Consider the following 14,339-nt stretch of genomic DNA (forward strand, 5'->3'; position numbering starts at 1 on the left):
AGGTGCTATAAATACTTTTCATGTCATACAGTGCTACACATCTAATTTTAAGTAATAATTTCAGTTCCTGCAGGTGCCATACATACTTTACATTTCTTACTGTGCTACGTACCTAATAATTATAAGTGACACTTTCAGTACTTGCAGGTGCCATACATACTTTATGTGTCATACTGTGCTACACACCTACAAATTACAAGTGATATGTTCAGTACTTGCAGGTGGCATGCATACTTTACATTTCTTACATGCTATACACCTAATAATTGTAAGTGATACGTTTAATACTTGCAGGTGCCATGAATACTTTACATGTCATACTGTGCTGCACACCTAATAATTGTAAGTGATACTTTCAGTACTTGCAGGTGTCATACATACTTTACATGCCATACTGTGCTACACACCCAATAATTTTAAGTGATACTTTCAGTACTTGCAGGTGCCATACATGCTTAATGTGCCATAATCTGCTACACACCTACATATTATAAGTGATACTTTCAATACTTGCAGGCGCCATACGTACTTTACATGCCATACTGTACTAAACACCTAATAATTATAAGTGATACTTTCAGGACTTGCAGGTGTACTTTACGTGTCATACTGTGCTACCCTCCTAATAATGATAAGTGATACTTTTGGTACTAGCAGGTGCGATACATACTTTATGTGCCATACTGTGCTACACACCTAATAATTATCAGCAATACTTTTAGTACTTTCAGGTGCCATACATACTTTACATGTCATACTGTGCTACGCACCTAATAATTATTAGTGATAGTTTCAGTGCTTGCAGGTGCCATACATACTTTACATGTCATATAGTGCTACACATCTAATAATTATAAGTAATACTTTCAGTACCTGTAGGTGCCATACATACTTTACATTTCTTACTGTGCTATGCATCTAATAATTATAAGTGATGCTTTCAGTACCTGCAGGTACCATACATACTTAATGTGCCATACTCTGTTACACACCTACAAATTATAAGTGATACTTTCAGTACTTGCAGGTGCCGCACATACTTTATATGCCATGCTGTGCTACACACCTAATAATTATAACTGATACTTTCAGTACTTGCATATGATGATATTCATTTCTATTTGTTCTTTACAGGTTCACCACTTACCTTGGTTGATGATCCTTTTACTAGTTTTGTCTTCTGGATTTCACTCTGTCTGATGCTCACAAAACACAGCCATAACACGGGTATGTAAACATTGCTAATTTTGCAAGTATCACCGTTACAGTTTGCATTTGCTTAGCTTCTTAGGTTTTCTTAGATATGGAGTATGTGCCCTGTCCTATGCCTCTTATCCAGAGTCATACCATATTGTGCATGCCTACATCTGACAGGATCATTCATGGCTGATGGATCTTCCTCAGACCCCTCGTCTGTGTCTCCTGAACTCGCTGGCCCTGCCTGTGTTACTGGGAACTGCAATACTTTGCCATGTTGTCTTGTCTGCAGCTGTTTCCTGAAAATTACATTGTGCATCATGGCACAGACTGTGAGTATTCTGGACGAGGTGGCTGTGTCATACACCAGAAATGTCTAGTCATTAAAAGCTTAGCAAATCAAATACAAGCTTGACAATATTCTTAGTTTGAACATGTGCATCATTGTATCCTTGCTCATTGGGGTTATGTGGATTTGTCATAGGTGTCATGAGCCAAGGGTCCAGTGCATAACCTCTAGCCAGAATTACCTGCCCACACATTATAGATGATTCATTGGGCATTACAGGCCACCTGACTGCTGATCGAGTGATATCCTTTCCTGTTGATATACCTCCTTTCCTGTTCACATGTTGGGGTATTCATTTTGATTTGTGTGCAGTCTAAGGCTCACAGAACTTCAAGGAAGTGTGGTAACCATCTGAAATGTATAAACCCACTAAACTGAGCCCCAAAATACAGAGACCAAATAGCCAAAAAATGGACTTACATATACCAGACAGAATGTTCCCTTTTTTCACAGGTATTGCAATCTTGGTATATATAAATTCAAGGGATATGAGGGGGGGGATTTCCCCTACATTAAGGGTGAAGGGGAGCTTACACCCCCTGCAAAAAAAAAGTTTCTTAGCTGAGATCTATATTTAAGATTCTATCTTCTCCTAGGTTTTCTGTCTTTTTTTTTGGCTAGTTTGCATTCGGCATTTAGAGTGCCGTCCTTTCAGCAGTGAGCCAGGACGTGCGTTATAACACGGAAATATTGCACAGTTGTTGCTCTCTACTCTGGGGTACATGGAAAGCAGATATCATCCCTTACATGTTTCAGCATTGCATTTAGAAATTGATGTAATATTCTGGAGGCTAAGACCTGTGATACCTCTACTATCTCCCCTGAGGGTCTCTGAAAAGTGCCTGTACATAATATACATAATATTATACATACCTTAGTTTCCACTGGAATGGGTTCACTATGATTTCCAGGGGCCTCAAGTGAGGGCTGCAGATGTATATTTCCTCGAAGGTATCCCTAACTACCCTATAGTGCTCCACAGACTCTGTATCATGAAGTCCATGATAAGTCAAACGTGCTCTGGAGACCCTTCTCCTTCTAGTCTGAGGTCTGGCAGCAGCAGTAGCTGCAGCCGAACCTTGTATTAAAGCCTGCTTCCCATACAGGTTAATGATAGAAGCAGCAACCCCTAACATTTTTTCTAAGTGTGTTGGAATTGAAGTATGTTTGTGACTGAATTCTATAAGGGTGGCGTGTACAAGTACATTTTATTCTTTCCTGAATTGCTCCATCATGTTGACTTGATTCACCTAATTATACCTTCATTAGCATAGTCTGATACTACCCTTGTTTTGAAGGTGGGTGTAGCATGCAGAGCTGCTAAATAAGCACTAACTAATCCGATCAATGCTGCAAGATGCACACACATACTTGGCATGAAATGTAGGCATTCAAAAATCTGGGCCTAAAAGTTAAAATTGTGAAACTGACATAAAGTTACTATATGACAATTTTAAAGTTTCTATTTAGTTAAAAATGCATCCGAAATACGACTTTCTGAACACATGATAACATAGGCAAACCACATTCCCACAACTATGCAACTTGTAGATTTCTAGATTTCTTTTTTTTTCTTCCCCCAAGTACTTATTAAATGCACTCTCAACAGGGATCATAATGCACAAGATAGCTTTTGCAAGAATTTAACAATATGCACTTGAAAAACATTTCTTTCTGAAGGAGTATATGTTCCCAAATACTGTATTATTACTACATGTTACTACTATTAGCCAAAGCAGTGCACGTAGGAGTGTACAGGAGATTAATGGGCACACGTCGGTTGAACAGATAATTACTGTTTGGTTAATTAAGACTGTGAGGAGGTAAACAGTGATGTCTTCTACTCTGATGTCCTGCAGGGAATCTAGATTTGTTAACAAGCTTGACCTTATGGAAAATTGGAGATTGTATCCTAGTTAGAAAATGTAAATGATACAAAAATCAAAGGAATAAATGTATGATTGATGTATAAAATCATGATAGAGAAGGGACTTTGCTGTTAAAGACTGCCTAGGTTTTTTTTTTTTTTTTTGCACATCACTTGACATCCATCTGCTGAAACGTGAATGATTAGTGATGAGAAATCAATCAGTTCTGGGAAGATTACTTCCTAAGTTAATAAGTTAAAAAAAAGAGGTTAAGATAAGAGGTTTTGTTAATAGGATGATGGTAGTGGGCCTGTCTTTGGGTAGAAGAGTAGTATTAAAATCATCTTAGCTTGCTATGAGAATAAATTTGGTTTTATTAGCTTGATAGATATGGCGAACCCATGCTAGTGCATTGTTTGGCATTGACTGTAGTAATCATATAATGTGGAAGAAATATTGTAGAGTCATCAACATATTGTGCCTGTTTTGCTTCTTGAAAGCGATAGGTTATGTTTCATAAAGTAGTTAAAAAGACTGGTTTAGTACTGATCGCTTTGGCACTCCAAATGGAAGAGGCAATAACTGTAAAATATCACCATTTAATCTGACTAACTGGCAATATTTTCAAAATACATGTCAAACCATAAATAGATGTTAAGAGAAAGGTCATAGCTATGTGGGGTCATGATAATTTCTGCAAGGTCAGATGTAATAAATACAGCATTAAGAACAGGATCTGAGTTAGGTTTTATGCATGTTGTCAAAAGGACTGAAAAATGATATCCATTTATTCTGTGGTTCTAGAAGTGAGAGAAAAAAGCAGGTGGTAGTGGAGATGCCTTGGAAACAAGAGTGGTCAGATGTTAACAGTGAGTCAGGTGGATACACATTTCAGAGGTTTTAACATAGAAGCAATGATGACAGGACACTGCTACGATATCTTCTTCTTTATTAAAAACACAATACACCAAAGTAAGTGCTTTCGGGTTAACAACCCTTCATCAGACAAATAAAACCACTGAACTCAACATTTTTTAAACACATAAACTACCAATTGGCTTTTAATAAACTACCCGCCTTTTTTGTAAGGCTGGTTTTAAAGGTACCATCTCATTTAAACCAGGACTTCTATGAGCCATTAGTTCTATTATCCATTTTGACTCCAGGGATTCTGTAGCCAGCTTTAAATCTCCACCTCTGTTACCTATGTTCACATTAGCGACAGCTTTAAAAAGGAAGGTGTGTGTGAGGTTTGACTCAATATGCCTATATAGGGCATTGTGTGGATCCTTATTCCTGATGGATGACAGATGTTGCAGTATCCTTATCTTAAACATATTATTGGTCATCCCCACATAGAACCCTGTACATTGTGAACATTCTGCTATGTACACCAAATTTGCTGTCCTACATGTGGCCCTGGCCTTGAAATCAAAGGCCTGCCCACTGATGGGATTAATAAAAGAACTGTTCTTATTTATGTGGGGACATGCCCTACAAGTACCACAGGGAAAACTGCCTATTTTAGTCATCAATGGTCTCAGACTATTTGGACATTTCTCACCACAAATAATATCTTTTAAGTTTTTATTGTGTCTATAACCAATGTTCGGTCTTGGCCCTACCAATTCCCTTAGCCTATTGTCACTCCTAAGGATGTTCCAATTCTTATTAATTATGCTTTTAATATCCCCTGCATTACTACTATAAGTAAAATACATCCTGGGGTTAGCTGGTCTAACCGAGGGGTTCGAGGGCTGATCCCATTCATCTTGTACACATTTCAACCAAGGTTTGAATCTACTGGCCCTTTTCTTATGATTCTCTTCAATTACTTGATCTACCAATTGTTCACTGTAGCCCCTTTCATGAAAATTGTGTTTCAAATCAACCACTTCCTTATCAAATTGTGTATCCTCCAGACATATTCTGGATATCCTACTCACCTGGCCTGTAGTAATCATATAATGTGGAAGAAATATTGTAGAGTCATCAACATATTGTGCCTGTTTTGCTTCTTGAAAGCGATAGGTTATGTTTCATAAAGTAGTTAAAAAGACTGGTTTAGTACTGATCGCTTTGGCACTCCAAATGGAAGAGGCAATAACTGTAAAATATCACCATTTAATCTGACTAACTGGCAATATTTTCAAAATACATGTCAAACCATAAATAGATGTTAAGAGAAAGGTCATAGCTATGTGGGGTCATGATAATTTCTGCAAGGTCAGATGTAATAAATACAGCATTAAGAACAGGATCTGAGTTAGGTTTTATGCATGTTGTCAAAAGGACTGAAAAATGATATCCATTTATTCTGTGGTTCTAGAAGTGAGAGAAAAAAGCAGGTGGTAGTGGAGATGCCTTGGAAACAAGAGTGGTCAGATGTTAACAGTGAGTCAGGTGGATACCCATTTCAGAGGTTTTAACATGTAATGTAAACTGAAGAACACCAAATAAATATCGTATGGGAATGGGTTCCAGGTAAACCATGAATCAAGCTGTAATAACCTTCAGGTAGTTTTGTCTTTTGGAGAGCTGTGTCCTTCTCTGTAGTGACATTCACGGGAATTATACACTGCAACTCTTTCCTGTTTAAACAAAATGTCCAGTTAGTAGAGAATGCGGGTAATATGCATGACACATAATTAATAGCCGAAAAATGCTACATCTATTGTGTATTTTATCACTATATAACTATAAATAATTCTGTAGTTAGTGTAAATAAACTATAAAAATATGAAGAATAATGTATAATTAGAGATGTGCTCCTTGTGAAGGCTGTGAAATCAATTCCTACAAATAATCATCATGACCCAGCTATATTATTCAACAGAATTGCAGTAACTGCGTACAAAAGACTCTGAGACTTAAACTCTATATCAAGAGAGTAGCTGTTATGCATGTGTATATGATAAGCACCACAGACATTGAAGTCTTGACTATACACCACCAATTTTCCTTAAGAAACCGATGCCCTCCACTATTAACAAGTAAAGGGCAGCACAGAGCTGTCAGCCAGATCTTTCAAACTGGCACAGTGCAGGCTATAATTTTTAAATGATTTACCTTTATGACACTGTCTTAGTTCAGTAGGAGCCATGATAATAGGAATAGCTATTCTTCAATGTGTGTGAATGAGGTTACCCATATTATTGCTTCAGTAGCCACCTGGTAATAAAAACTTTCACCTCTGATTGCAGTCTTACCTTTCAAAAGGCGATAAAAATTAGGCAACTTAGGGAACAGTGATAGTAAGGAAGGAGATTTAATTTTTACAGAGCTACACTGTAGTTCATGCAGAATAGATTTCTACTGGTCTCACACTGTTGACCTTTTAAGGTCTCTTGAAACATCAGTGAAGGCAGGATAAAATGGGGCACTGCATTTAAGAAAAACAGTGTGATGCTTGAACAACTTTACTTTACTTTCACCTTACCTGCAGTAATCGCTACAAGAAAGAGAAGTATACCATGGTATAGAAGGAAATGTGGCAGCCCAGGGAACAGGCTCATGAAAAGTAGCAAGGTGCCACTCAGAAATAGAGGATTAATACAACAGATGAATTCAGACACTTGTTCATCTATGTTAATTTCTTTACAAGGGGAATAAATGGTGATGGCTCATATGGTGATTATAGGTTAGTATTTGCTGCTCTGGGTGTGTGTCATGTGTGAGTGTGCATGTGGACAGGTGAGGGAGTCTGTGTTTTGCTGATTGTAGTCAATGGCTTATTTATGGCTGCTTTGATGTGTTCACGTTGGTTGGGCAATGTCTGAGAGTGGCTGTGTAGGCATGATTGTCTGAATCTCTGTATATGTGTGTGTGTGTGTGTGTGTGTGTGTGTGTGTGTGTGTGTGTGTGTGTGTGTGTGTGTGTGTGTGTGAGATAGAGACAGAGAGACTGGGCTGGTGGAGAGAATGCTACCATGATCAGCTCTGGAAGAACAATGTTTGACTCTGAAACATGGTGATGAAGTGCTTCTGAGGTATTTTCTGCAGCCTTCTCCTGTCTGTGAACCACATATCCTCTGTGTTGTCTTGTTTGTCCAAGCTGAACTGGCAAATTAGTGTAGGCAGAGAGATTTTTTTTTAACTCTGCTCCTGTCTCACTTCAGACATTAATGCTAAAATTATGTTGCCACCTCCACTGTAATAAAATACAGGTGCGACTATATCACTTTGTGAAGCAGAGTGGAAAAAAAAACACAAACAAGTGGTTTATTTGATTTCCAGTTTAAATGGAGGTTTTAATGATATGGAAGATAAAGAACATATTATACCTGTAAGAAATTACACATCATCATCTTCTTTTGGCTGTTCCCATTAGGGGTCGCCACAGCGGATCATCTGTTTCCTTTTCTTCCTGTCTTCTGCATCTTGCTCTGTCACACCAACCACCTGCATGTCCTCTCTCACCACATCCATAAAGCTTATCTTAGGCCTTCCTCTTTTCCTGTTACCTGGTAACGTCATCCTTAGCATATATTTCCCAATATACTAAGCATCCCTCCTCAGCACATGCCCAAACCAATGTAATCTTGCCTGTCTGGCTTTGTCTCCAAACCTTCCAACTTGGGCTGACCCTCTAATATACTTATTCCTAATCCTGTCCACCCTCGTCACACCCAGTGCAAATCTTAACATCTTTAACTCTGCCACATCCAGCTCTAACTCCTTCCTTTTTGTCAATGTCACTGCTCCCACCCATATAACATAGCTGGTCTCACTACCCTCTTGTAGACCTTCCCTTTCACTCTTACTGGTTCTCATCTGTCATAAGTCACTCCTGACACTCTTCTCCACCCAGTCCATCCTGCCTGTGCTCTCTTCTTCACCTCTGTTCCACACTCACCATTACTCTGAACTATTGATCCCAAGTATTTAAACTCATCCACCTTTGCCATCTATACTCCTTGCATCCTCACCATTCCTCTATCTTCCCTCTCATTCAAGCACATATATTCTGTCTTAGTCCTGCTGACCTTCATTCTTCTTCTCCCTAGAGCATATCTACATCTCTCCTGGGTCTTCTCCACCTGTTCCCTACTCTCACTACAGATCACAATATCATCTGCAAACATCATAGTCCACGGAGACTCCTGTCTGATCTCGTCTGCCAACCTGTCCATCACCATTGCAAATAAGAAAGGGCTCAGAGCTGATCCTTGATGTAATCCCACCTCCACCTTCAATGCATCCATCACTACCACTGCAGAGCTCACCACTGTCACACTACCTTCGTACATATCCTGTACCACTCTTACATACTTCTCTGACACTCCCGACTTCCTCATACAATACCACAACTCCTCTCTAGGCACCCTGTCATATGCTTTCTCTTAGTCTACAAAAACACAATGCAACTCCTTCTGACCTTCTCTGTACTTCTCCATCAATACTCTCAGAGCAAACATCACATCTGTAGTGCTCTTTCCCGGCATGAAACCATACTGCTGATCACTAATCATCACGACCCTTCTTAACCTAGCTTCCACTACTCTTTTCCATAACTTCATGCTGTGACTGATCAATTTAATCCCTCTGTAATTACTACAGCTCTGCACCTCACCCTTATTCTTAAAAATCTGTACCAAAACACTTTTTCTCCATTCCTCAGGCATCACCTCACTTTCCAAGATTTCATTAAACAATCTGGTTAAATACTCCACTGCCTTTTCACCTAAACACCTCCATGCTTCCACAGGTATGTCATCTGGAATAACAGCCTTTCCATTCTTCATCCTCTTCATAGCTATCCTTACTTCCTCCTTGCTAATCCATTGCACTTCATGATTCACTATCCCCACATTATCCAACCTTCTCTCCCTCTCATTCTCTTCATTCATCAGCCCCTCAAAGTACTCTTTCCATCTGCTCAACACGCTCTCATCACTTGTGAGCACGTTTCCCTCATTATCTTTTACCACCCTTTACCTGCTGCACATCTTTCCTAGCTCGGTCCCTCTGTCTAGCCAATTGGTACAGGTCCTTTTCTCCCTCCTTAGTGTCCAACCTTTCATACAACTCTTCATATGCCTTATCCTTAGCCTTCGCCACATCTCTCTTTGTTATGCACCTCATGTCCTTATACTCCTGTCTACTTTCTTCATCTCTCTGACAATCCCACTTCTTCTTTGCCAACTTCTTCCTCTGTATACTCTCCTGTACTTCCTCATTCCACCACCATGTCTCCTTGTCATCCTTCCTCTGTCCAGATGTCATACCAAACACCTTTCTAGCCGTCTCCCTTACTAGCTCTGCTGTAGTTACCCAGCTATTTGGTAACTCTTCACTGCCACCCAGTGTCTGTCTTAACTCTTCCCTGAACTCGACCTCACAATTACCCTTTTTAAATTTCCACCATTTGATCCTTGGTGCTGCCCTTAAACTCCTCCTCCTCTTCTTGATCACCAACGTCATCCTACAAACCACCATCCTATGCTGCCTAACTACACTTTCCCCTGTCACCACTTTACAGTCTCTAATCTCCTTCAAACTGGCCCTCCTACATATGATATAATCCACCTGTGTGCATCTTCGTCCACTCTTGTATGTCACCCTATGCTCCTCTCTCTTGTTAAAATATGTATTCACCACAGCCATGTCCATCTTTTTCGCAAAATCCACTACCATCTGACCTTCCGCATTATTTTGCTTAACACCATACCTACCCACCATTCCTCATCTCCTCTGTTCCCTTCTCCAACATGCCCATTCAAATCTGCTCCATTCACCACTCTCTCCCTTGGGTACAGTCATCACCACTTCATCCAACTCAATCCAAAATGTTTCTTTCTTAGCCATCGCACACCCAACTTGTGGAGCATATGCACTAACAGCATTCATCATTACACAATCAATTTCCAGCTTCATAAACATTACTCTATCTGACACTCTTTTCACCTCCAAAACACTCTTAGCATACTGTTCCTTCAGGATAACTCCTACACCATTTCTCCTCCCACCCACACCATGATAAAACAATTTGAAACCACCTCCGATACACCTAGCCTTACTCCCCTTCCATCTGGTCTCTTGCACACACAGTATACCAACCTTCCTTCTGTCCCTCTTATCAGCTAGCTCTCTCCCTATACCAGTCATACTGCCAACATTCAAAGTTCAGACCCTCACTACCACAGTCCTAGCCTTTCTCCTCTCTTCCTGCCTTCGGCCACATAATGCAGCACAATGTTATTCATTTAAATATGTTTTACATACATATATTGATGAATACTTTATGTGTTTTATACACTGAATGCTTGCAGTAGACAATAACTTAAGCAATGCTATTGTTGTGTGTAAGATCAGAGTTGTAGCAAAGGTGAGGCAAATGGGGCAGCTGCCATGAAAATGAGATGTTGGACACATGAGCAACACTCTACCTGTGGAATGTTATTAGTTTATTGCTGCTGCCTGCCGTGACTGACAGTTCTCAGTAGCAGGAGTAATGTTAAGCAGAAACATGGTCTATGCAAGTTTGCAATTATTACATTATTTAATTATTGAATAAAAGCAAAGTTATCTTCCATCTACTTGGAAGAAGGAAATTAGGTTTGCTTGAATGAGTTGCAAGCCGAATGAATGCCTGAAGTATTATTTGCCCCATTAGCAGCCCTAGTTAAGAATCTAAATTATTTTAGTCTATACAGTCCATCAGAGAGATATACAGTCTTATTTTGAGGCATATTGTAATGACTGTAGCAGGTCACTGCAAAGATACTATCCAAAGATGTAAATGTATTACATTGCTATCAAGGTAACATCATTTAGAAAAAAAGTCATCTCATTTAGCTTCAAAGTCTGCTACCAAGCAGCATGCAATACATTTTATATTTTGTAGAGTGTACTAAGGTGACATATATTTTTTAACCAAAATTCTTTTTCTAATAAACACTGGTGGGGGGTGGGTCTCTAGATATAATGTAGAATATAATATAATCTCTGCATATAATTTCAATACAAGTATAGGTAATCTTTGCAATGTAATTGTGATCCTATTTCTATAAAGTACGTTCAATGTAAGTAACATGTCTGGATCTTTGCAAACAATACTAAGGATATTAATGTCCCATAAGCTCTGTCATATTTGGATTTTATCCCCTAGTTGATAATTATTAATAATGTTAGTCTGAATAAACACCATGGTAACAAGATATCTTTAACAAATAAGCAACAATCAGTCCAAATCCAGAGCTCTTAGACGTTATGTCGCCCTGCTTCAGCTCTTTGCTGGAAACTTCCAGTCATACCAACACAACATGATGACTTCACAGATTTTTAGCAGTATCAATATGATAATATGTGCTTAATGAGTTGATATTTGTGTCTGTGCGTGCACGCACGCATGAGTGTGTGTGTGTGTGTGTGTGTGTGTGTGTGTGTGTGTGTGTGTGTGTATAGGTGGAGGACTTACAGTTCCAGTATATATCTTTTTAAAATATGAGTGAGATCCTTATGTTTGTCCATCCCCTACAACATGAAAAGAATGTCCTTGCAAATGACTCTAAGTAACCATTAAGACTCAGAATACATGAAAGCGATAAAACAGCTGGCCACTTCTGTACAGCAAAGTGCATGCTGCTTGAAGTAGGACAAAAACAAATATAAACGGAGGTATTCACATAGCTAATGGGGCAGTTTGAAGTGAGCCATGTGGATTATACATGGACCAAGAAAATCAAACAGGAATGCTGCCCAGATTTATCGGGTTTCTCAGGAGTGGATAACAGAGGAAGTTTACAGCATGCTGCAGTGAACGTATAGGGATCTACAGCCTTCTAAGGAGCTTGATACTTCCATGCTATGTATCCTATAGTTCTCCTCAGATGTAGTAGAGTTCACAGGAATTGATGCTGTGAGTGTAAACCACAAGAGTATTAAACGTTAATGCACGTGTCCAAAGCTGGAGGTAGGTGAACACCTGGGCAATTTTTTCATTGCTTTTTGCTTTTGCCTCTGAGTATCAAACTCTTACAACTGGCAAAGCTTTGTACCCAAGAACCTAAGATGTGGATTTCACATCTCTACTAAGTCATACTGTCTGGTGTTCTTTACAGTGTTTGGATCATATCATATCACTGCAGTATTGTTCCTTTGTTTCAGGCATTCCTTCCAAGGACTTGGTGTCTGTATCATAAGTGGTTTATCAGCTCTGTGTTGAACTGCACAGTCATGCAGTCCTGGTATATTGTAGACATTTCTTGTAAGACTTATTTAATTTTTTCTGCTCATATTACATCACTGTCTTTCTTTATCTGCTTGTCTGTGATCTAGGTGCTCAGTTAGTGTGATTTTTAAGGTGTTTCCGCTATTTACAAATAGACTGCTTTGAGAGCTCACGACTGCATGTGGTTTGTCTCACAGCATTTAAGACAACTTTTCCTGTTTTTGCACCACTTCTATCTCACTTGGGCTTTGAACTACCAGCTGCATTGAATTGTGCTAGCTATAGTCTTGATTCAGTGAAACATTTATCATTTACGTTCTTTAAATAGTTTTTTCATGCAAAGCATGACTTGATGCATTCAGTTGCTGTTTTTCTCATTCTACAGTATGGACAGCAGCTTTACTCTGTCAGAGTATGTGGGATTTAAGCATTGTTCGCACATTGTAACATTTTTTTCACATTGTTTCATTTTATGTTTTGAAAATTGTGCTTAGGAAAAAAGGAGTCTAATAAAGCTGAAGTTCAGTTGAACTATATCATTCTGTGAATTGTGTCCTTCCGGGAACTGACCTTATGGTACACTATATCCTACAGACCTTCTCAGATGGAGTAGGAGTCCCAATGATGTTACACCTGAGTCATGTATCAGTATATAGTGATGTTCTAGGGGACTGGATCATATTAAGAACTGGTATCTTTCTCTGAGGCAGTCATCTATACAGCATTTTATCCTATATGTCTCCTGTCTGAGTCTTTGAGGACTGCTGAGTCCTTCATCTGAACCACCATATTACCAATAATGTATTATAAATATCAATTTATCTACAAATTTTTCTTAGTAAGTATCTTTGTAAAATTGAGATGTTTTGACTAAGTTGTCTGAGTGGTAGGATCAAGGTGTACATAATGACATTTTTTGTTTGCCTCTCTGGATATTAATAAACTTTTTACAGTGATCCCTAATGATTATGGTATTGATTCTAATTGTGACTTCCTTAGTGAAAATACAGGAATGCATGGAATGGTGGATGATACAATTTGTTCATTATTAGAAATAATGTTGACTAGAAACATATTTGTGTTTGATAACCAAGTTTATCACCCGATGTCTGGCACAGCAATGGGCAATTTCATTGCTAACACTTATGTGACCATCACTTTAAATCATTGAGCGAAACAATATGTTTATAATGCCCCAACACCATTTGTTAAATAAATTTGTTAGAGTCAGACTGTAAAAATCATTGAGTTATTCAAAAACAATGTCAATCAATAACAAACAATAATGCAGGAGAACTCAAGTATCTTAAAGCTCTAATGTACATTAGGAGGCAAAAAACCATACACAAAGTTGTATAGAATTTTGACTAGTTTTATTTACAGAGGGCACCATTTTTATATATGTCATTATCAGTTTTGCCCACCTCACTGGCGTGGTCAGTGACAGGGTCTTTACATCATAGTAATTCATAAAAGTGCTGAATTTGTGTTTTCAAAAGTCTTTTTCCCATGTGAATGTTACAGCCTTGCAAGCACCTGGTCAGTCACGATGACCTCCTGAGGATGTAGCCAATTCAAGGTTCTCTGATTAGTTCGAATACAATAGATGTATGTCTTCTTTAATGCCTCTCTTTGTCTTCCTCGTTTCAGCTGCGCACTATCAGAGATAGTGCAAGGCTACTCTCCTGGTGGAGGCAGGAAAGAGGATACACATGAACAGATTTATTATTTTCTAACTTTGCAAAATAATCTTT

Source organism: Protopterus annectens, chromosome 1.part1, assembly GCF_019279795.1.
Source record: "Protopterus annectens isolate FY-2018-M chromosome 1.part1, PAN1.0, whole genome shotgun sequence".
Lineage (NCBI taxonomy): Eukaryota > Metazoa > Chordata > Ceratodontiformes > Protopteridae > Protopterus > Protopterus annectens.